Source organism: Felis catus, chromosome B2 (genome assembly GCF_018350175.1).
Source record: "Felis catus isolate Fca126 chromosome B2, F.catus_Fca126_mat1.0, whole genome shotgun sequence".
Taxonomy (NCBI): Eukaryota; Metazoa; Chordata; class Mammalia; order Carnivora; family Felidae; genus Felis; species Felis catus.
In genome coordinates this window covers 17435951-17458131 of record NC_058372.1, presented here as the reverse complement: position 1 = coordinate 17458131, position 22181 = coordinate 17435951, and the positions used below count along the sequence as shown (strand labels likewise).

The 22181-nt window shown below is 46.3% G+C and overlaps 1 protein-coding gene across 3 annotated transcripts in view; it reads right to left on the bottom strand.

Annotated features, from left to right (window-relative positions):
- Window positions 1-22181, bottom strand: part of NEDD9 (neural precursor cell expressed, developmentally down-regulated 9) — a 184101-nt gene that overhangs the window by 49307 nt on the left and 112613 nt on the right. The window contains exon 1 of one of the 3 annotated variants that reach the window (XM_045057121.1): window positions 2913-2935. The exons of the other annotated variants lie outside the window; for them this stretch is intronic. The gene's annotated coding sequence lies outside the window, so the exon portion shown is untranslated. Of the gene's footprint in view, window positions 1-2912; window positions 2936-22181 lie in introns of those variants that run through there. 3 annotated transcript variants of the gene reach the window in all.

Sequence of the window (22181 nt, the reverse complement as noted above, 5' to 3'; positions counted from 1 at the left end):
TTCCTTTGCACTGGGTCTCAGGATTGAGACTCGGTGATTTCAGACAATAGCTGTCCCTGAGTGGGATGGACTCCAAGCAGACTACACGACCTGGATGGAAAAATCATCTCTCTTTTTTTTTTTTTTTCCTGACCTAGTTGGATCAGAATCAGTTTGATTCCCCTGTCCCCAAAATTCCCAGTGAATTAAACTTTTACTTTTATGATCCAAACAAATAGAACAGGCGAGCAGCTACCCTGCAAAAGTGGTTTCCAGATACAAGGCTCCAGATCACAGTTTAATAAGGCACCGATTCCTTGGACGTGACCCCCTCCCCCCCGCCCCACTGGTCGTAATGAGGTTGATACACCCATTCAGGCCTCAGACTTGGACTTTGCTTTTCCTCATTTAGCCTTGGAGTGAAAATAAGCCCGAGTGATTTTGCAAGGTCTTTCTGAACACAAATTAAGCATGCAGCATATTGTACTACAAGGATCTTCCTAACAGTCCTACCGGCTTATGGGAGAGTCATTAGTTTGCAGGAAATTGTTTTTGGTGTCTGCCTGGATCAGTCAAAGTCCTTCCCATCTGTAAGATGAGTCTTGTGGCCTCCAGAAGATCTAGATAACATTCCTTTGGCTTCCTAAGCAGTAGGGCTGACTCTGCTTTCTGTCCTGTTTGATGAGTACCACTGAATAGGCCAACACTATCTCACCCCAAATGCTTTCAGTTTCCAAAGCATTTGCTAGGGCTTTTTGTCATTTCATTCTCTAGCTAGAAAGTTTAAATCGTACTAAGTGGCCCCCTTGGTTTCCTGCTTCTCTCCTCTTCAGTGGACACTTGGAATCTACCTGAAGTTCATTTCAGTGGAGTTTGGATCAGCGTTAGTCACACCGCAGTCGGGTATACTGTGATAGTCTCAACAAATGTCTTAACTTCTTGATTTTGGTGCCCTGAAGTATGACATGGAGAAAATAATAATGCCTACCTGCTAGGTTATAATGAGTATTAAATGAGATAGTGTGGATAGAAGTTAATACTACCCAGCACATAGTAAGGTCTTAATAAATGTTCACTTATTAATGTTCCATTTTTAATTATTGTTTTAATATTTAAATGCATCACATATTATTTTATTACTATAGTATATGACATTATTATGATATGTTATGTAAGCATTAATATTCACTTAATTATTAATTGTAGCTGTTATTACTATTAGACTCTTGTCAATATCTTAAGTGTGGCAGGCATTGAGAAAAAGGCAGACGGGTGCCCTCATCCGTGTGTCACTGTTTCGCAGGACACTTTGTAATTTAACAAATATCGATTGAGCACCTACCACGTGCTGGGTACCGTTCCAGGTGGGGAAGATACAGGAGCCGCCCACACAAAGCTCCTACCTTCATGGAGCTTACGGCTTACTGGGAGTGGAGGGCAATAATTAAATGAATATGTAATACAGTTTGGAGTGATAAATGCCACGAATTAAAGTTAAGCAGGGAAAATTGCTAGAGGGAAACAGAGAAGGGTTAGCAGGTGCGTGTGGGGGGGTGTCTTAGTTTAGAGCGTGGTCACGTAAGCCCCTCTAAGGAGGTAATATTTCTGCTTCAATATGAAGGACATGAGGGATCCATTCAAACATCTAGGGAAAGAACATTCCAGATAGAGGAAAGCGCCTGGAGTAGGAATGAGCTGGGTGTGTTCAAGAACAGCAGAAAAGCCAGGGCGCTGGAGTTGGGCTCCTGGGGGGATTGGGAAACGGGTGGGTGAGACTCAGACAGGTAGGCGGTAGCACTTGGATTTTCTCCTGACTGCCACAGCAAGGCACTGGAGCGATTTGAGCAGAGAATGATGTGATCTGTTTCTCTGTTTTTACCCTTTGTTCAAACACTCAAGGGCAGCAGGCTATTAGTTAAAATATTGAGCTCTGGTCTTAACACAGCTTACATAATGCAGATAGTTGTCATGACTTTATTAGTATTTAGCTGCTTTATTAGTACTTAGTTATTTAATATGTTTCCTTCAAAGCCCTCTGGGGAAACACAAGTTCTCTCACTGAATAGAAAAACAGCCCCATCCCCGCCTATTACCTGAGATTTTTGGGTGCCCAAATCACTGTTTAACCTATGCTGTGTAAACATCGCCGATTGGTTTATGGGACCGCCCTCATAACCCCATGGGTAGCCTCCTAAAATGGGCCGGGATGCTGGGGCTCGGGTCCTACCCTGTGCTCGCCAATACTGTGTCCGCCCGTCAGCCTTGCCACCCGCCTGCTTGTCGGTCAAGGGCTCTATCTCCCCAGACACTGATACAGGCAGGAGCGAGGGGGAAGTGACACCAGATGCTGTCCAAATGATTTTCCAGCCGCCATGGCCATGGGCATGGATATAGCAAAAAATCGTGTGGATGCTAGAGAGAAGAGATTCTCCTATGCACAACTTGGGAGGAACCCATGTGGCTGCTCTCTAAAAGTAAGGGCAAAGTCAGAACAAGTGAGGGCAGGAAGTGACCTCGGGAATCTAGCACAGTCACCTCTAAAGCAGACGAAACTGCTGCTCTGAGGGCTGGGTGCCCCACACAGGGTGCCTCCGGGTTGTCTGGCTCGTAACAGCGATCAGCGTTTCAGGTCCATTCTCTGTCTCTCTTGTCTGATCTATTCCAGTCATTCCTTTGTAGTTTCCCGGGCCCGCCATCTCTCCCTGCTGGAATCTATATTCCACGTTGCTACCTGTTTACTTTCTAGAGTACAGAGCAGGACATGTTGCTACTATGATTAAAAACCGCTGGGGACACTTCAGTGCCTTTACAAACAAAATCTGCAGACTTTTTGGCTTGGACTGTGATTTGGGCCCACCCTTCCTTTCTGGCCTCGTCTTCTCCCGTGCCCCCTACCCCACATCCCACACTGCAGCCAAACAGGGGCGACTCACCAATTCCAAGACACCCTTGTACTGTCCTGAGTTTGCACAGATGGGTTCCTCTGCCTGGCATGTCCTCTCTTCTCACTTCAGCTGTCAGGCCGAGCCCCCACACGAACCCTTTTGTGCTTCCTTGCCAACCGCCCCCACTCTGCCCACATCCTCCTCTCAGAACTAACTCCTCCCTCCCTTCGCTCTGCCCCCATTGTACTTGGAACACAGTCCTCTTATAAGGCTTTTCCACATTGTGCCATGATACTGGTTGATCTCTGTTGTCCCAGCTTCAAGGCGAACCCCCCAGGGACAGGGTGGTATCTTGTTCATCTCTGTGTCCCCTGCAGGCTTCTACTTTGCAGGTACTTACATGTCTGCTGAGCGAATGAATGAATGAATGAATGAGAGGACAGAAGTAACATCAAAGGATGTATGTTATCTTGAGGTTCTGTGTGATGCTCAGGAAAAGAATGGAGAAAACTCTCGAGTTTTGAGGGCAGTCGTGGGGTTTGCATTTGTAAGAAGTGGAGCTAAGATGCGACTTTCCAGAACCAATTCCAGGCCTATTGCCAGTTCTGGCTCCCGGACATGTTTTGGTCTGAAAACTATAGCTTGTAGGCCTCCTGTCTTGGTACAACCAATGAGCTAAGAATAGTTTTTACATTTTTCTATGGTTGGAAAAAAAAATAAAAAGAAGAATGTTTCATGAGATGGGCAAATCATGTGAAATTCAAATTTCAGTGTCTATAAATAAAGTTTTATTGGAACGTGGGCACCCATTCCTTTACATGGTATCTTTTGAGCTCTAATGGCAGACTTGGGTGGTTGTAATAGAAGTGGTAAAGGCTTCAAAACCAAAAAAACAAAAAAAACCCCACTATTATTTGGCTTTCCACAGGAAACGTTTATTGACTCATGCCCTAGAAAAGTGCAAGATATATCTATCCTCGGGTTCAGACTAGAGTAGAGGTCCTTGTATATCCATAGAGAAACAATCTAGAAATACCCAATCTAGGGCCATGTTTCACCATTTCTAGTTTGCTATCGGTTAAAAAAATTTCTACAAAAAACAAAGTTATTTCCAAAAATAATTAGAGGCAGCAACTTTTCAACCCTGTAAATCTCCAGAAACCTTCCCAAACAAAGATGAGCCATGGGGAGTTTTCCAGCTGACCCCTGCCACATTCAACCTTGATTGTTGAAACCCCCCACAGGTGCCGGGCCCTATGCTATATATCACAAACGTGATTTCATTCCGTATTTATCTAATAGGGCAACCCTGCGAGGTAGGTTGCAGCATCCTAATGTTACACGTAAAGAAACTTGAGATCCAGAGAGGTCATACAACTTGCACAAAGTTACAGGCAGATGAGTGCAGGTCCTGTACATGGAGACAGGCTCTCGGGCTCCCGAGTCTGCGACCTGAACCACTGTGCATACTTCTCCCCAGCATCCTCTAACCCCATTTGTCAGTCAAGTCAATAAGGTAGCTTCTCCACCAGAGCGGGACTGAACCCAACCGAGGAACGATCTGTGCATTCGAGCCCCACTTGTGTGGACTGTCCCCCTTTATCATTGTGTTTCTCTAGATCCCATCTTTACCCCGGCTTGTACCCTGTCTCCTTCATGAGACCTTTCCTTTCCAGTGTTGATCTCTTCCTCACCCCACTCCCTCTTCCCTCACCTGTGCCCCAGGTTGGTACTTCCCTAACCTGACCTCCCTGAAAAAGCAATTATGAAGGCTTATAGATTCAGTGGACCTGGGGTGGGGACTTGGAGTCTATCCATTTAAAAAGATCCCCAGATGATTCTGTACATAGCTATATGGGTACCACTTGTCATTTAGTGCTTAGCTACTGCCTTTACTGTTTCTCCTGCGAGGAGGCGCTTCTTCTCCACAGTGAGATTTCAAGCGACTTGTAAAAGGGCATCCTGTCTTGTTTTTGCTGTCTCCCCTTCTGCATTTATGCAGGTAACTGAGTCTCATCGTACGTCTTCTCAAAGCCCTGAATCATTTCCATGCTCACCGCCTTTACTGACGTCAACGTGGAAAAAATAAGTCACTTTTCAGCAGGCAGAAGAAAGAACATCTCTCACTCCAGGCAATCGCCCTTTTTTTTATCTGCTGAGCTGGTCAAGCTCTTGGAATGAATGAAAGTCTATTATTAGAGAGATGTTCCAGATACAGTTTCTAACACTTGCTTCTTCGTGGGCTGGGGAAAGGAGATCTCATTCACTTTCTCTCCACTAATAGTCGGTAAAAGAGACTCACGAAGGCCATCCCATCCTAACCCTTCCCCCCCACTCCCCTTTGAACAATTATTAATATTATTGTTATTATTATTTGAAGTTTCTCTTCCTACCCCCCTTTTAACAATAGTGTCTAAGAGATAAACGCTGATTTCTGCAAGAGTTGTTCAAAACATTATTTTACGGTATTTGTAACGGAGGGTGGTGTTTCTTAAAAAGCCTTGTTGCCTCAGGATCCCCAAACTACTTCTGACTTGGTGCCTCCCTGACTTATTTCTTCTTCTCACTCAGTGACGAGCCACCTGGGATGGGGTGGGGCTCTAAACAACAGAGAATAGGAACGATTCCTCTAGATTTTCTCTTTATTGCATGACACGGCGGATTCCCACACTGTGACAGCTTTACGAGGTCTCACTGCCCCCTTTTATTCAGCCAAGTTTATAAGTGTGTCATTGTTATTGTCCTTTTAAAAATATACCATCCTTTCCCTTCCCCCCCACCCCGGTTTTCCCACTGCCTTCTGCCCTCCATCACAGATTCTTTGAGGTGGCTTTTAATTTTCCCAAGGGGGAAGTGCTAAAATGGAGAGTGTCTTAGACCCCAATCAGTCCTTGATAAAGCATGACAAAAAATACATGTAATGCTGTGTCACTCACATGCTACTAAAAACCTACAGAGACCCCTGTATATTGCCCCTGGCGACTAGACTTTTGAAAAACTGTGTAATTGTGACGCTTTTGGTGTTTTCTACATATAGACATAATAGTGTTATTATAACTTTGGAATCCTTAATTACTAACCGCCCCCCCCCCCGCAAAGAACTGAAAAACAAAACAGATTAAATTACATGTCAAGTCAACTTGCTCCACTGTAGTAAAATAACGACGAGCAATGATGAGGCCCCACTTGAGCATTTAGCATTTTCTTTACTCGAAGGATTTGGGGGGTTAACTCGGGGGCGAAATTATGAGAAAACCAAGCGGGCAAAGGTTTACATTTCTACTATTTATATGTATCCCGCTGGGCACAGGAATGATGTTCGGCGGAGCAAAAGGACTTTATTAGTTAAGGTTGTGCAGACTGCCTGGCACGGCGTTCTCCTGTTTTCTCTAGCTGCGAGGTATCCCCTTATCGCAGGCTTTGGTTCGTCCGAATAAACAATTTGTTGTCCGAAACTGCCCCGCAAGTCTCTTCTGCTGGTAGAAACTGCAGACCGTGGATCTTTACAAAGGTCAAGGTGATCTGCCACGACCAAATAGACAGAAATCCCCTGCCCGGGGGGAGGATGGCCTGTTCTTCCTGAAGGCACCGCGGGACACAGTAACATTGCTCTGTAGTTTGTATTCAGTAAGACGGGACAAACGCACCAGGCTTCCTTCTTGCTCGCGTCTGTTCGTTCTTTGTTCTTAAGTTTGAAGTCTTCCTGTCCTCTCCTTGCATCTGTATCTAAGATGTGACGCGATGTGCTGGCGCTTTGCTGTCCCCTCTCCCCTCTCCACTTACTGCTCCTGTCCAGGTGTGGTAAACAGAGGGGCTTATGGACCACGCGCCTGGATGAGGCCGGATGCTCTGTTTCCAGTCGACTCCTCCAGGCACACGGGCCATTAAGGTTCACCTTCCACATCCGGCATCCAGTGTGGCTCCAGGTGGAGGTGGGGGGTGGAGATGGAAGCCGAGGTGGGGGGGGGGTGGTGGGGGGGGGAAGAATCAGGGAAATCAGGGAGCATGGCGAGAAGGAAGGTGTTTTAAAGACCAGGTACCCGGTATTGAGGAGGGCACCTTTTGGGATGAGCACTGGGTGTTGTATGGAAACCAATTTGACAATAAACTTCATATATTGAAAAAAATAAAATAAAATAAATAAATAAATAAAGACCAGATACCCACTTTCCTGGAGGCACAGGGGAAACTATTTCTTCAGGGTTTGGAGATGCATTTCCCCCCCCCCAACCCCGCACTGGCCCCTTAAAAGGGGCCAGTTGACCCAGCCCTCCAAGGAAGCCGGCCTCCTGTCCCTTGCTGCCCTCACCAGCTGAGGCCAGCGAGTGGCCAGTGGGCCCCGTCCCAGGGCATCGGGCCTGTCTGGCCAGCCCAGGCGGCCGCCAGCTGGCGCTGATGAGCGAGGGGAAGGAATCTGAGTAATGCAGGGCCTTGGGGGGTGGAGGGGGGAAGACAGGATAAGAGGAATGTGGTGTGGGGACACAGCTCACCCGGCACTGTTCAAGCCAAGCTTTTGAAGAGCTTGATTCATTTTAGAAAGCAAACAAACTCCTCCAGCTCTCAGCAGTCTTTTATTTTGTCTGCAGGACGAATGCCTCTCCAGCATGGGCGGGGCACCGGGTCGCGGTGGCGGAGACGAAGGCGTCCACCCTTGCGTGTGGACAGCGTGTTCCTTTCTGCCCACTGGGGCTAAGAAATGCAGAGCGGCTCTCTTCCTCCTACGCAAAGCCGAGGGGGAGCCCTGCGAATCAATGAACGTGTCCAAGACCTTAAGGCTCACTCGCTCGCACCACTGGGGTTTACAGATGTTGAGTGTAAGTTCCCTTAATTTGCTTGTGTCTTGGCACGCTGTCACTTCCAACTAGGGAGTGGAGAAGAGGGGGTGTTGCAAAGGGTTTCTCGAACGCCGGTGCCTGCGGTTCTCACGATTCATGCTCTAACCAGCCTTAGGAGCTGCTGGTCCTCCGAAGGGTGGAGAGCTGGGGGACGAAGCAAGGCTTCTTCTGCTCTTTCTGCAGAACCGTGTCCCCCGCTTTAGATTTTGCGGTCTCAGAACCCCTCTGCATCTTCAAAAGCCATCTCCCGTGCAGTTCTGGTCGCTGGGAAGACAAGTATCTTTGCTCCTTACACAGACAGCGCTGGGCGTTTTCTTCTCTTCCAAGCCCACTCTGGGACTCAGCTTCCCGCTCTCCCTTCTCTCGTTTTTACCCCCCGTCTTTCACATCCTGCTCTCTACACACACGTTCAGGTCTTCCTCATCCCAAAGACAGATCCACAGTTCCTTGTTCAAAACCCTGGAGGTCAGACGAGTTTGTGGAATTCTGAATATTTCAGGTTTTAGAACCAGACTTACCTATCCCCCATACTACGCAACTCCCGGTGAGACCTGGGCCAGCATCCAGTCTGCAAACTCGTTCATGTTCCAGCAGGAAGACGTACATATATTCATGCCAACTGGGGTAAATGAAGAATATGCACTGCCTCGGGCCGATCCAGGTCGGGTATTGCCACCAAATGAGTTATGAAAGAACTGTAGACCTTTATACCTGATAATGGTGGATAGGCGAGTGTGGATACAATCCAGTTCCTCCAAATCTTCCCTTTGGCACCTCTCCCTCCCCCAACATCAAGCCGGGCGCTCTCTCTCTTCCACTTGCCACAACCAGAGGGCCTGAGTGAGCAGTCTGAGGCCTGGCCTCCCGCCGGACCTCCTCTCCTCGGCCTCTGCCATCCATCCCACGGACCACCCTTCAAGCTGGCACCTCTCAGGCCGTCCACAGAGAACCACCCGTGCCTCCCATGTCCCAGTCCATCATGGGTCAGTTGGACTGTAAAATACTTAACGCGTCATCAGAAAAACAGAGTACAAGAGACATATGACGTACAAGCCTTGTCCGTTGTCTTTATAATTAAATCTAACGATATAAATGGCCCCCGTCTAAAAGCTGTCAGGGCTGTGAAGTACTCGATGGCCACCTCACCCTCGCTGTGGACCTGTGCAGTGTGCGGCCTGGTGGCTGGGGGTCTGCAGGTCACATTTGGAGGGCCCGTGCGGGGGGCCCTCCTGGGCCCTTGGCCTCCCCTAGCTCCTGACATTTCCCGCCCCCTCCCTCCCCCCACCTCTCTTGAAGCGGCCTCCTCTCCTGGCCTCCACGGCAGCCGGCTCTTCTTCCTCTTCTCCTTCCCTCACCAATACTTCACGCCCCTTTCCAGGTAGGCTCTCCCCCCAGGTTGTGTCCTCACCCTGCATTTTCCCATTTTCTATCTCTCATTCCTACATAGATGACAATCACGTCTCCTGACCTGTGTTCTGAGTCCCAGACTCTCACCTCTTACCGCACCCAAATAGTCCAGAGGTACCTCACTCCCTCCTCCGAGTCACAGATTGCGATGGTTATTTTTATATGTCAACTTGGGTGGGCCACAGAGCCTAGATGCTTGGTCAGATAGTAGTGTAGACATTGCTGCGAAGCTATGTTGTAGACGAGAATGACATTTAAGTCAGTAGACTTTGAGTAAAGCAGATTACTCTCCATCCTGTGGGTGGGCCTCATCTAATCAGGTGAAGTCCCTAAGAGACAAAGTCCCCCTGGGAGGAGGGAATTCTGCTCCAGCCTGCCTTTGAACCTGAGCTACAGCATCAACTCTTTAACTCTTCACGGGGTCTATAGCCTGCCGGCTTGCCCTGTAGATTTTGGACCTGTCAGCCTCCACAATCATGTGCCTGTTCCCTAAAATCCATCTCTCTCTCTCTTTCTCTGTCTGCACATACACACACACACACACACACACACACACACACCCTATTGGTTTATTGGTTCTGTTTCTGTGGAGGACTCTGGCTAATATTCATATGAACTTGCTATTGAAACAATGTCCGTTTCTAACTAATCTGCCTGTATTTATGATGCTGCTTTTGTCTAAGGTGCCTAGAATTGAAAGTTCAGACTGATCTTTTGATTTTTTTCCCCACCGTCTTCCCACATCCAGTCAGCCCTGTCAGTTTTACATCCTCATATTTATGGCATAAATACCCTTCTTTCCATTTGTCTGCTAATGAAGATTCCCCAACAACCACCCAGACCTGGTCTGTCATAGAAGATATCCTCCTTTCCACAATGACAGGCCCAAGAAATTGGCATGTGATTCAGAGTCAATCTGAGATCTTCTTTGAGATTTTGTAAATGAAGCTTGGGAGATAGGAGACCTCTCTTTCTTTGGATCATAGTCTGTAAACCTAGGTTTGGTAGTGAACTTCTTTTCCTCATTGTGCAGAGTGTCTATAGTAAGAGAGTGAGTCCACATGAAAAAAGAAGCAAAGATATTTGGAGTAGTGGAATAGAGAGAACCCTGATGCTGTTGTCTCTGCCTCTGGATCAAGCCATACCTGATGTCCATTCTTAGACAACCCAATTCATAAGGCAATAAACACATTTTCTCCCTAACCTAGTTGGAATTGAGCTTCTTTCATTTTCAACGACAGTGTCCCGATGAACCCTCTTGCCAGAAAGTATCCTCCTAAAGGGCAACGACTATACCTTATTCATGTGTATCCCCTAAATGTGGCACCACATTTAGGAACATCTTGGTCTCTGTGTTGCACTGAATTCCCAGCTTGTCCTTCTTAAGGTACCAGCTACGTTGTGAAATTGTGTGTGAGAGGAGAAATGACAGAAAGGAACATTTTCTGTGGCTCCTATGATGGCAGAAATAGAACAGAGACTTATAGATGAGGAACTTCCCAGGGTGATGGTAGCTGGGGGCGTGGTGGCCCAAATGAGAAGCAGATCCACCTTTTGATTTTAAATTCATTGATGGAGATGCACACATTTCACTATGAAAGGAGAAGCAAGACATATTTTTACTGTGAGGTGTGGGGTATCAGTGTTTTGTCTACCTACGGATCCGTATAAATATTTATTTTATATTGCCTTTCCAATTAACTTGTACTTGCTAATCACTGCTGAGATACCACTCATCCGTCCACCAGTGCTTACTAATTGCTCAACAGAATGCTAGGCATCATGGGAATTACAAAGATGAATAATACCCAGACGCTGCCCTTCCTTCTTAAATACCTATTACGGTAGCGGCCAAGGGAACTTCATGAAGATAAACTTGTGTAGAAAAAAAAAAATCACACCGTAAAGTTATGTAAGTTTCTATTTTAAAATCATCTGGTTCTAATTTACTAAATTTAATGCTTTAGAGTCAATGCCAAAGTGCTACATTTGATTTATGGAAATACTTTAGCACATTTTTCCATCGCGCTCTTGTACAATACATTTACCGCTCTTTTGTTATGGTTAGAAAGATTATGGATCTTAAAAAAAAAGCCCTCTTTATGAGCTTGCTGATATTTTATTATAAAATACCATAAGATGGAATAAGAAGTCTAGTAAATAATAATACTGACTTAGGAGCATTTCACATGGTTTAGCTTTATTTGTGTGTGTGTGTGTGTGTGTGTGCGTGTGTGTATATATATATGTGTATATATATATATATATATATGTATATAAATTTAACAGAGAGGTCTGGAAAATGGATGTTTAATAACTTTGACTTTATGCTAAACCACTTCTTTTCAGGGTAAACAAGTACTTTGCGGGGGGGGGTAATATAAATGGCAGTCATACTCTTACTACACCACTAACAACATAATAATGTTAATACCGAAGGATACAGAATGTCATAGACTCAGACTTCTATCACCCCAAAGAAGGAGCTTACCAGATATCCCAGCCAAATGGAATTTAAGAATATGGACATAAACACCATTGGTGTCGTTGACCCAGGGTCCCACACCTGCCAGCAGGGCAGTGGCGTGAGGTTTCAGGAGACGCCAGCTTTCTCTGTTTCGTCCGCCCTCTCTGACATGTTCCCCCCCTGAAGACGCAAAGATAGACCTGCCCCAGGTTCCGGAAATGAACCACCTCTACGTGGCCTTCTGGGCTCTGGGCTCCACCAGCTCGTCCGGCATGGCAGTTTGGTGACTCCCCTGTGACATTTTGCTGAAAAACCAAGACTCCGTGGGTCAGCCTTTTCTCTGAAGCCTCCCAGACATGCCAGCGAAGGCTGGCCTGGGTCTTCAAGGTGGTATTTAAAGCCCGGGTATATTCATTTTGTTCCCGCTTCACCCTGGCTTCTCTCGGCTTGCAAAAAAATGAAGGTTTTTACGCTTCACACCCACATAAAATAAGATGCCTGCCTAGGAATTCCCCCTGCGCCCTGCAGCTTTGTATTTCTTTAAAACAAAGAAACCTCACTTCTCTCAGAGTTTAGTCACCTCTCATAAATGAAGACTTGCAAAGGCCAGGCCAGTCAAAACGTTTCCTTTCCAACAGGCGATCTTTACGTCGTTATATGATGTGGGCCACAGGGGTTCCAATGAGTTGGAATGAATGACGGGTGAATGTCCAGCACGGCTCAAGGGCCTCGAGCTCTGTCCTGCATCCTCCCGCGTCCAGACAGAGCTCACTAGCAAGAAACGATCGAATGTGGCACTTCCCTGTCTGGCCAAGACCCGTTCTCCCCTGTCCTCTGCCCTGGAGTCAGTCTTCCCATCTCTCCTTGAAAACACTATAATAAGAAATGAAATGAAAAAGACGACAACGAAGCAAAGAGAACAGCGCGACCTCTGACTCCTTCTGGAGGCTTCTCTGGAGTGTGTCTTACTCCACCTCTTCAAGCCTATCGATTGCTCCCTGACACTAAGCTCAAGCCTCACCTTCTCCTTGAAATGTACTCCAGCCTCTATGGATGAGCCCTTTTCCAGGATCCGTGCTACGTTCACAGGCGGGTGTGACGCATCCTGGCATCACTGGGTATCACTTGGGAATCCCTAGCCGTGCCTTGCTTGGCGGCAGGTGCCTCACGTCTGCATGACAGTTGACCTTGGAGGTAGCCAATCCCCTCTGTCACTTAGCCAATAGTCACAGGTTTTTACTGACACACGATTCACATACATACAATTCGCCATTTTGAAGTGTACCCTTCAGTGATCTGGGGTATATTCACGGAGTTGCAGCACCACGGTCACTGATTCCAGAACATTTTTTATCACCTCGAAGAGAAACCCTCTCCCCACCAGCAGTCACTCCCCATTTCTCTCTCGTCCAAATCCTGGCGACCACGACCAGCCATCTAATTTCCGTCTGGCAAGAGCAAGTGATAACTGACTTCATGCCTTTTTTTTTTTTTCCCAGCACAATTCGGAAAGCTGGCATAAACACGAGATTGCTCATTAAAGTCTCTGTATGCATTTAAAAGGATTGCTTCGGTTGCGTGAACACATACATATTTAATACTTGCAAGGGAATGTGGAGTGATAACAACCAAAAAATGGTAATTAAATACAGAAAGGGAAAGCAGAAGTTGGGAGGGGGTGTTGGTGAGTCGAAGAGAGTTGGGGAGTGAAAGCTTTGGAGAGAGGAGAGAAATAGGTCTTGCAGAGACAGGGAGATTATTCTCTTTGTATTTACAACGTAGGGTCTGATCATGTGCGAGATGGAGCTAAGAACATTATCTAATCTCTGCAACGATCAGGCAGGAGTTCAGAATCCTAGGCTATCGATGAGGAAGGGTCCTGATGTTCAGAGAGGTGAATGCTTTGCCCAGCACCACCCGGCAAGGGGTTCATCAAAGCTTGCTGGCTTCAACTCTCATGCTCTTAATACTTTGTTATTTCCTTTGAACGCTGTGGGTCTACGGATCTTCCAACTGGTCCTAAAAAAGTACCCTGATGAGAAAATTGCTATGCTATGGAAAACAGCCAGGAAACAGGGACAGGTATGCAAACATTTTCCCAGCCTGCACAGGAAAGGGCATCAGCTGTTCTCTTAGGCTGCCCGGGTCCTCAGGCTCTGTGGCCTCTGCAGAAAAGCCATCAGAACTTCTGGCCTTCTGTATCCCTGAGGCCGCTGTCATCCGGAAGCAGCTTCTTCTGGGCCCCAAGACCAGCTCTCCGGTTGGCACTAAGCCTCCTGAGTGCCAGAGTTACTTGGATTTGCTCCAACTCTGCTAACTTACTTGATGGGACACAGAGGTCCCAGCTTGCCCCTTGGGTGGCCCAGCTACCTGCACGTGGCTCTGCGATGGGTTGGTCTCTGAGGACTTGGTCAAGTGACATGGCGGTCTCTCCTGCCAGCTACCTGCTGTCACCTACACCTGGCCATTAAATAGTGATGCTCCTCAGGGCCCTGCCTTTCTCCCTTTGTTTTCTCTCCCCGGACAAATGCCACCCACTCACCATGCTTCCGTAGTCACCTAACCACACTCCAGTGACTCCCCAGTTCTTATCTCTGCGATGGGTAATTTTGTATGTGAACTTGGCCGGGCCACTTGTCCAGATATTTGGTCAAACATTATTCTAGGTGTTTCTGTGAGAGTGTTTACGGTTGTGGGTGGGGTTCGTGTAATCATTTGAAGGCCTGAGTTGAACAGAAGGCCTCCGTTCCCTGAGCAAGAGGGATTTCTAAGACTGCCTTTGACTGCACTGGCTTTTCCTGGTTCTCAGCAGCTTGTCTTTGAACTTGAACTACAACTCATTTTCCTAAGTGTCTCCCATCAGATTGTGGCCTAGCCACCCTCCACAAACACGTAAACCAAGTCCTTCAAATAAGTCTCTTTCCGTGCATACACACATCCTATTGGTTCTGTTTCTCTGGAGAGCCCTGAGTAGTACAATCCCCTCACACGTGTCTTTCAAACTATTCACATCCCTTTGCACTGTCTGTCCCCAGCCATACATCCCAGGCCACCGTTGTCACTCCCTGACAGCTTCCCTGAGCCTCTGTGCATCCATTTAGGCCTTCTATGCATTCTCTTCACTGGGGCCACCGAGACTTTTTGAAATGGCAAATCCTACTATGCTTTTATGCTTAAAAGGGTCACATCCCAATTTTCTCAAGGAAAAGTAACAACACAAAAACAAAACAGAACCTAAATCTCTAAGCTGGCCTGTAATAGTGCTTCTCAAAGTCTCTCAAGCACGCCTGTGTCCTGCAGCTCTTGTTTTAATGTTTATTTATTTTTGAGACAGAGAGAGACAGAGCATGAACGGGGGAGGGTCAGAGAGAGAGGGAAACACAGAATCCAAAACAGGCTCCAGGCTCTGAGCTGTCAGCACAGAGCCCGACGCGGGGCTCGAACTCACGGACCGCGAGATCGTGACCTGAGCCAAAGTCGGACGCCCAACCGACTGAACCACCCAGGCGACCCCGCAGCTCTTGTTAAAATGCAGCTCTGATTCCACAGTCTGGGGGAGGCCCAGGAATCTGCATCCCCCACAAGCTCCCGGGGGATGATGGAGCTGTTGGTCCATAGACCACTCTTAGAGTGTCAAGGGCTCAGAAGACACAACATGGTCAGGCCCCTGCCTGCCTCTTTGGTTCCCTCCCTGTGCCTCTCCTTGAAGGCAGGGCTGTGGACATTGGCCGTTTTCAGTTCCTCCGGTGCCACACACTGTCTCTCTTGCAAGGCTTGAAGCATTCCGTCTCCTGACTCTTGCTCAGAGTTCTGGATCCATCTGAAGTACCACTCTGCATATTGTGTTGGAGCTTCCTGGTTATACGCCACCATTGCGCACCACGCTTCTCACGTTCATCACACATATTTCTTGTTCAAAGTCAAGCTTTCTTGCAAGGTTATAGGCACGTGAGGGCTGGAGCCATGGCGGTGTTATTATGGGGTGGGGCTTAGCATAAAGAGCTAGGCACCAAGATATATATATATATATATATATATATATATATATGTATACATATATACATACATATATACATATATATATATACATATACATATATACATATATACATACATATATACATATATATATATATATATATATACACTTAATCACCCAGTAGGTCAGTTGGTCACTCAGTGAGTATTTATTGAGTCCTATAGCACTAGGTTTGACTGTGAGTGACAGAAAACCCTAGAAGGACAGGCTTAAACAAAGTAGAAGTTACTTTTCTTCTCATTTATTAAAAGTCTGGGGGCGCCCGGGCAGCTCGGTTGGTTAAGTGTCTGACTCTTGATATCAGCTCAGGTCATGATCTCACGATTGTGAGAGTGAGCCTCGTGTTGGGCTCTGTGCTGAGTGTGGAGCCTCCTTGGGATTCTCTTTCCCTCCCTCTCTCTCTGCCCCTCCTCTGCTGGTTCTCTCTCAAAATAAATAAATAAACTTAAAAAAAAAAAAAAAAGATCTGAAAGAAAGCAGCCCAGGGCTGGTTGAGGGCTTACAGACTGCAGGGACTCAGGCTCTTCCTATTTTGTGCTTTGCTGTCCTCAATAGAAGGTCCAAGCTTGCTCAGCTTCTAGCCATAGATCTGCACTCCAGTCATCAGGAAGGGAGAAGGAGGTGAAGAAAATGTGCCTCTACTCTGGAAGATGCAAAGGGACCCTCAGCTCATATCCCATTAGCCAGACCCTGATCACATGATAACAACTACCTGCAAGGGAAGCTGGGAAATGTATTTTTTATATTGGGTGGTCATTCCATGACAAAGGAAGAGGAGAATGAGTATTAGAGAAAGACTGTTAGTGTCAGCCACAAGTACCTACTGTATAATTATGTATAGTAGGTGTTTAATAACTATTTGCTAAATGTGTGTGCGTCAGGCTTTGTCTGCCTGTCAGGATAGCCCTCCGCTCATGACAGATAGTCATACTGGGTCAGTAGGTTGTATGTTGCATTTCTTTCCCCCTGCCCAGAGGTTGTGTTCTTTCTGCTGGCGTGGGCTTCCTCTCAGCTCCTACCACTGGGTCTGCCCTCCTCGTGCACAATGTGGTGAGTGTAGGCATCGTGGTGAAGGGCCTGTCTGAGGCTCCAGCCAGGACTGGGTCTTTCCCAGCTTTTTTTCAACCTACAGTGGTGCCTGTGCCATGGCCAGCTGGGTCCTGATGCGGGCCACGAGCCCTTCCTCTTCCCGTCCTTCCACATGAAGAGAAGTACAAGTGGATTTGGTGTGACCAAAGAGTAGCCAAACATCCCACTCGTATGTGTTTCAGAGATAGGAAGGGAGGGAAAAGCCGGGACTTCAAGAGGAAAGGGCCCCTGCTGGTCTTTTCCCCAAATGGCCATTACTCTTGGAGGTCAAAGACGGTGTCAAGTTGTAAAATTTTGCAAAATGTTGGTTCTGGATGACGGGTAAAGCCCCGTGACAAGCATAGTACCCAAATCCTAAATTCAGTTTGACACACCATGAAAAGAAAGACAATTGTGTGCTATTCCTTGTTGGAATCTCCACCTGCCGCCCACCATGAGTCTCCTTCTCACGGTGGGCTCCATCAGGTCCCCTTTTCCTTAGCACATCATGTGCGTCCTTAACACACTGAGGAGGAGGGAGGCTGCTAGTGCCTGGAATCATTCGGAATCTACCAGAGGGTTTCGCTGCCAGGCTTAGGCCCACAAGTGCTCAGAAGCCTCCTCCCCAGCATGCTGACATTCACCCAGTGGGAGGCCCTCCTCCCCAGGTCCCCAACAGAGATCTGCTGCTGAGTCCAGCCACAGTTCGTAAGTTTGACAATGATTATTCCCTGGGGGTAAGTGCGTTGAGGAATTCATTGTGACTTTAGCTCGGAGATTCTAGAAGGTTCATTCCCACCTCTGCTTTCCCAATCCTCTGAGCACTGAAGCTTTTCTTTCTTTCTTTCTTCTTTTTAAAATTTTTTTAATATGAAATTTATTGTCAAATTGGTTTCCATACAACATCCAGTGCTCATCCCAACAGGTGCCCTCCTCAATGCCCATCACCCACCCTCCCCTCCCTCCCACCCCCCATCAACTCTCAGTTTGTTCTCTGTTTTTAAGAGTGTCTTATGCTTTGGCTCTCTCCCTCTCTAACCTCTTTTTTTTTTTCTTCCCCTCCCCTATAGACTTTTGTTAAGTTTCTCAGGATCCACATAAGAGTGAAAACATGGGGCATCTGTCTTTCTCTGTATGACTTATTTCACTTAACATAACACTTTCCACTTCCATCCACCTTGCTACAAAGGGCCATATTTCATTCTTTCTCATTGCCACGTAGTATTCCATTGTGTATATAAACCACAATTTCTTTATCCGTTTGTCAGTTGATGGACATTGGGGCTCTTTCCATAATTTGGCTATTGTTGAGAGTGCTGCTATAAACATTGCGGTACAAGTGCCCCTATGCATCAGCACTCCTGTATCCCTTGGGTAAATTCCTAGCAGTGCTATTGCTGGGTCATAGGGTAGGTCTATTTTTAATTTTTTGAGGAACCTCCACACTGTTTCCCAGAGCAGCTGTACCAGTTTGCATTCCCACCAACAGTGCAAGAGGGTTCCCATTTCTCCACATCCTCACCAGCATCTATAGTCTCCTGATTTGTTCATTTTAGCCACTCTGACTGGCGTGAAGTGATATCTAGGTGTGGTTTTGATTTGTATTTCCCTGATGAGGAGTGACATTGAACATCTTTTCATGTGTCTGTTGGCCATCTGGATGTCTTCTTTAGAGAAGTGTCTATTCGTGTTTTCTGCCCATTTCTTCACTGGATTATTTGTTTTTCGGGTGTGGAGTTTGGTGAGCTCTTTATAGATTTTGGATACTAGCCCTTTGTCCGATATGTCATTTGCAAATACCTTTTCCCATTCCATTGGTTGCCTTTTAGAGTTTACCATCCCTCCGCGTTTCAAAGTTCTCATTTGCAGATCAGTTTAATAAGGCCTTTGGCTCAGCCGCCTGGTTAACGACATTGAAATGGCCCTTCTTACTAGATTGAGGAATAAAACCACACACCTGCAAAACCACACACAAACTTTAACTCTGACTATAACTGTGAGTCCACGTGCTGTATTCTAACTCTCTAGGTACTGTGCCCAGATCTTCCACCTGCGGAAATGTCTCCAGAAATTTCCCACTCTAAGAACATTTAAGGAGATGATGGGTTATATGATAAGTGTGTCTTTCACTTGGATTTTAAAGGAATATAACCTATGATGGGAAGAATAAATGAAATCCTGTAAAAAAATAAAGCCCCACAAGAATTGTCTGGCTATTATTCCATTCTTTCGATCTGAATTCTGCCAATATGAAAAAGTTAATTGAAACTTAATTAATTCAACCCGATTCGAATGTTTCGGGGAGGGGGGAAGGTTTTCAAGTCCAATAAAGGAGTTTTGCTGTTACGGTTGTTGTTTTGTTTAAATCACCTCTCTTGGTCTGTTGCCTTCTCTTAATGGGACACCTATGATGGGGACTGATACTGACATCGGGGTCCAGGGTAGTTAAATGAGGAGCTCAAGTCCATGCTGGAGAGGAAATAGCTTCCTTCCTTGTGAACAAGTTACGTCCGGAAGCACCTTCAGCTCTCCAGGTTCTGTCCTCCCTCCAACGTGGGCCAGACCCGTATCAGGAGCCCAATTTTGGAGGGTCAAACCGCTGAAGGCTGCTCGTCCTCTGTAGCGTTGATTTCCGCAGGCAGCAGGGCCGGCTGGACCCTGACTCCACGCTTCCCGATTTGGGTCCAGTTCCCTCCTACTCAGTAGATTTCAGTGCCCCGTGAAAGTACCTAGCCTCAGAGACAGGCGTTCACCTCTGCAGAGATTCAGAAGCAGAGCTGCAAGGGGAAAACAAGGCAGAACTGGGAATAGGCCTGGTCTCGTGGAAGAATATGGTCCTTTTCTCAGGCGTTTCCACAAAGGAATGACCCTTTGTATATTCTAGACGTCCCAGAGTCCCCCACTAATTTCTGTGACTCAATTCCAGGGGTATGTTTGCCGTGGGCCCCGCGATGCTTCCCGCCTCAACACCAGCATGCCGCTGCATGTGCGCATGCACAGGTTCATGCATCTGTTTGTGCAAAAGTGCATGTGTGTGTGCGTATGGGGGAGCGAGATGAGGGGCACAATTCTCTCCTTATCTCCTGCTCTCATTTCACACAAATGCCTCTCCCGTATTGTGTGCTTCCGCTCTGCCCCTTGGTTTGAGGCTGTGTTATTTGATTCCTGTCAATCACAGGTTGCACTTCGATCTCCTGCCCTGAGTTAGAGCCTCATCCGCTATCCTGGCCGTGGTAGGACCACCTCTGCCAGGTCTTCATTTCAGGTCTGGCCTGGGAGCCTTGGCAGTGGCTGTCATTTTCTACCAGCCCAAGCATGTCGTGAACTTCCCGGCCTGGTGGCAGCTGGGCATACAGATGAACACAAAAATCAAAAAAGGTCTTCGGAGGCTCTAAGAGGGTGCCAATCAAGTAAAGGGGCAGTTGGTTCCTTTTGAAATATCTGAGCCAGCTCTCTGGTCCCTACCTCGTAGTAACTCATTTATCTCTGTTTATTTGGAATGCCTCAGCAAACCTGTGCTAATACAATTCTTTGAGGGTCTGAGTGGGCCGGTCTCTTCCTTTAAAGGGAGTGAGACAAATTAACACATGCACACAGGCGCCCCCTGCACCCCACCCCACCCCCTCCCAGCACACACACAATCACAGATACGCACTAAAACATGATTCATTGCAAATTGGCGTTAAAGACCCTGGAAGTTATGGTTGACCTTTCCCAGGCCTCCTAGAAGCACCCCCTCCATGGTCAAAGAGACTCTATAGAGAAATAGACATCTTAGTTCCATGCCACTTACACTGTTTAATTGTGCAGAACCTTCTACACATGCCAAGCATTGCTACCTTAATATGCAAAGTTGGAAGTGACAAATATTGAAGAGAAACTCATTCCTAGCCTGGCCAAGTTCTAATTTCCAAGAAAGAGCTCTGTTTCTCAAGTACATGTTTTGTTTTTGTGTGTAAATTGGTTTTGTACTCTAGGGTCAACATATGCTTGAAAGAAAGAAAAGAAAGAAAGAAAGAAGAAAGAAAGAAAGAAAAGAAAGAAGAAAAGAAAAGAAAAGAAAAGAAAAGAAAAGAAAAGAAAAGAGAGAAAGAGGGAGGGAGGAAGAAGGAAGGGAAGAAGGAAGAAAGAAAAGCTAAAGACAGAGATAGATGATAAGAAAGAAAAAAAGACAGAGATGATAAGAATACATTTCCCCCCTCAATTTCAACACAGAAATCTTTTTTTTTTTTTTTTTTTTTTTTTTTGGAAAACTGGGCTTTGAACTAGATGTTTTTAATGCTAGCTGATGGTCACCTGGGAGCATTATCTTCTGGGGAAACAGTAGGAACACAGGAATGTTTAAGATTGTCTTAATGATCTAAGATTCTTGAGCACAGCTGCGTCCCAAGGAAGCTGGGACATGTTCTTTCAAGAACCTGTAGACAAGGATCAGGTTATGGTCAAAGAAAATGCACCGACTTCAGTCCTAATAAATTCTCAGTTTCTCATCCAGGCAATGCCCTATTTTGGTTTTTGTCACATTCACACATGAGTATGGTCACTCAACTCACAAAAACTTGTCATATCAAACTGAGTTTTAAGTCTTGTAAATAATAATTTTAAAAATGTCTCACCTTGCAGGATCACAAGGGAGGAAAAGATAAGATGAAATCAAACAAAACCTCCCCAGTTATAGGAACATGGCCTCCTCCACTGAGGTTGTGAGGTCCACTGTAGCAGTTGTCATTTCTGAAGGACAAATTTGATCAGGGTAGATGGCTCCTTCCTCACTCTTATTTCTTCCTCCCTGAGAAGTCTTAGGTCTCCAGGAAACTTGCTGGAGAAATATGCTTTTTCATTTCCCTGCACAACCCCATGTTCCGGGACAAACACAAGTGATGGTGAGCTACACTGTGAATATTCGTGCTCACCGACCCAAAATGTTCAAAAGTGGCTTCCACTTTTCCACTTTTTTTTAATGTAAAATTTTGTGTATGGGAAACTACGGTATGATTTTGGAATTTAACTCTCCATCTTCTGGAGGAACATTGTAACAACAATCCCCAAAGGCTATTCCCTCCTCTCAGACATAATAGGCAGTGACCTGAGTATGCATTGAGTGCATATGTAAATATGTCATCCTGAGGATTGTATACAGAGAATAAAATAGGTCCACCCTCCCTTTCAGACAATGGTGATTCAGGCAGTGATATGGCAGCCGTGGTGAATAAACATTGAGAAGGATTACATTCATCTGATCACTTTGTACTGGTATTGATTTTTTTCGTGGATTGTCATTTGGAAGCACCCGCTAATACCATGGGATCTTCGACCGTATGTGAAAAGCATACAGTAAGGTTGTTAGATAAAATCCAGGATGGCCAGTTTCAGTGGAGTTTCTGATAAATTATGAACACTATTTTAAGTGTAAGTAGATCCCATTTAATATTTGGGACACATTTATGCAAGAAAGTATTTATTGTTTCAGACTAATTCAGACTACCTGGCAGTCCTATATT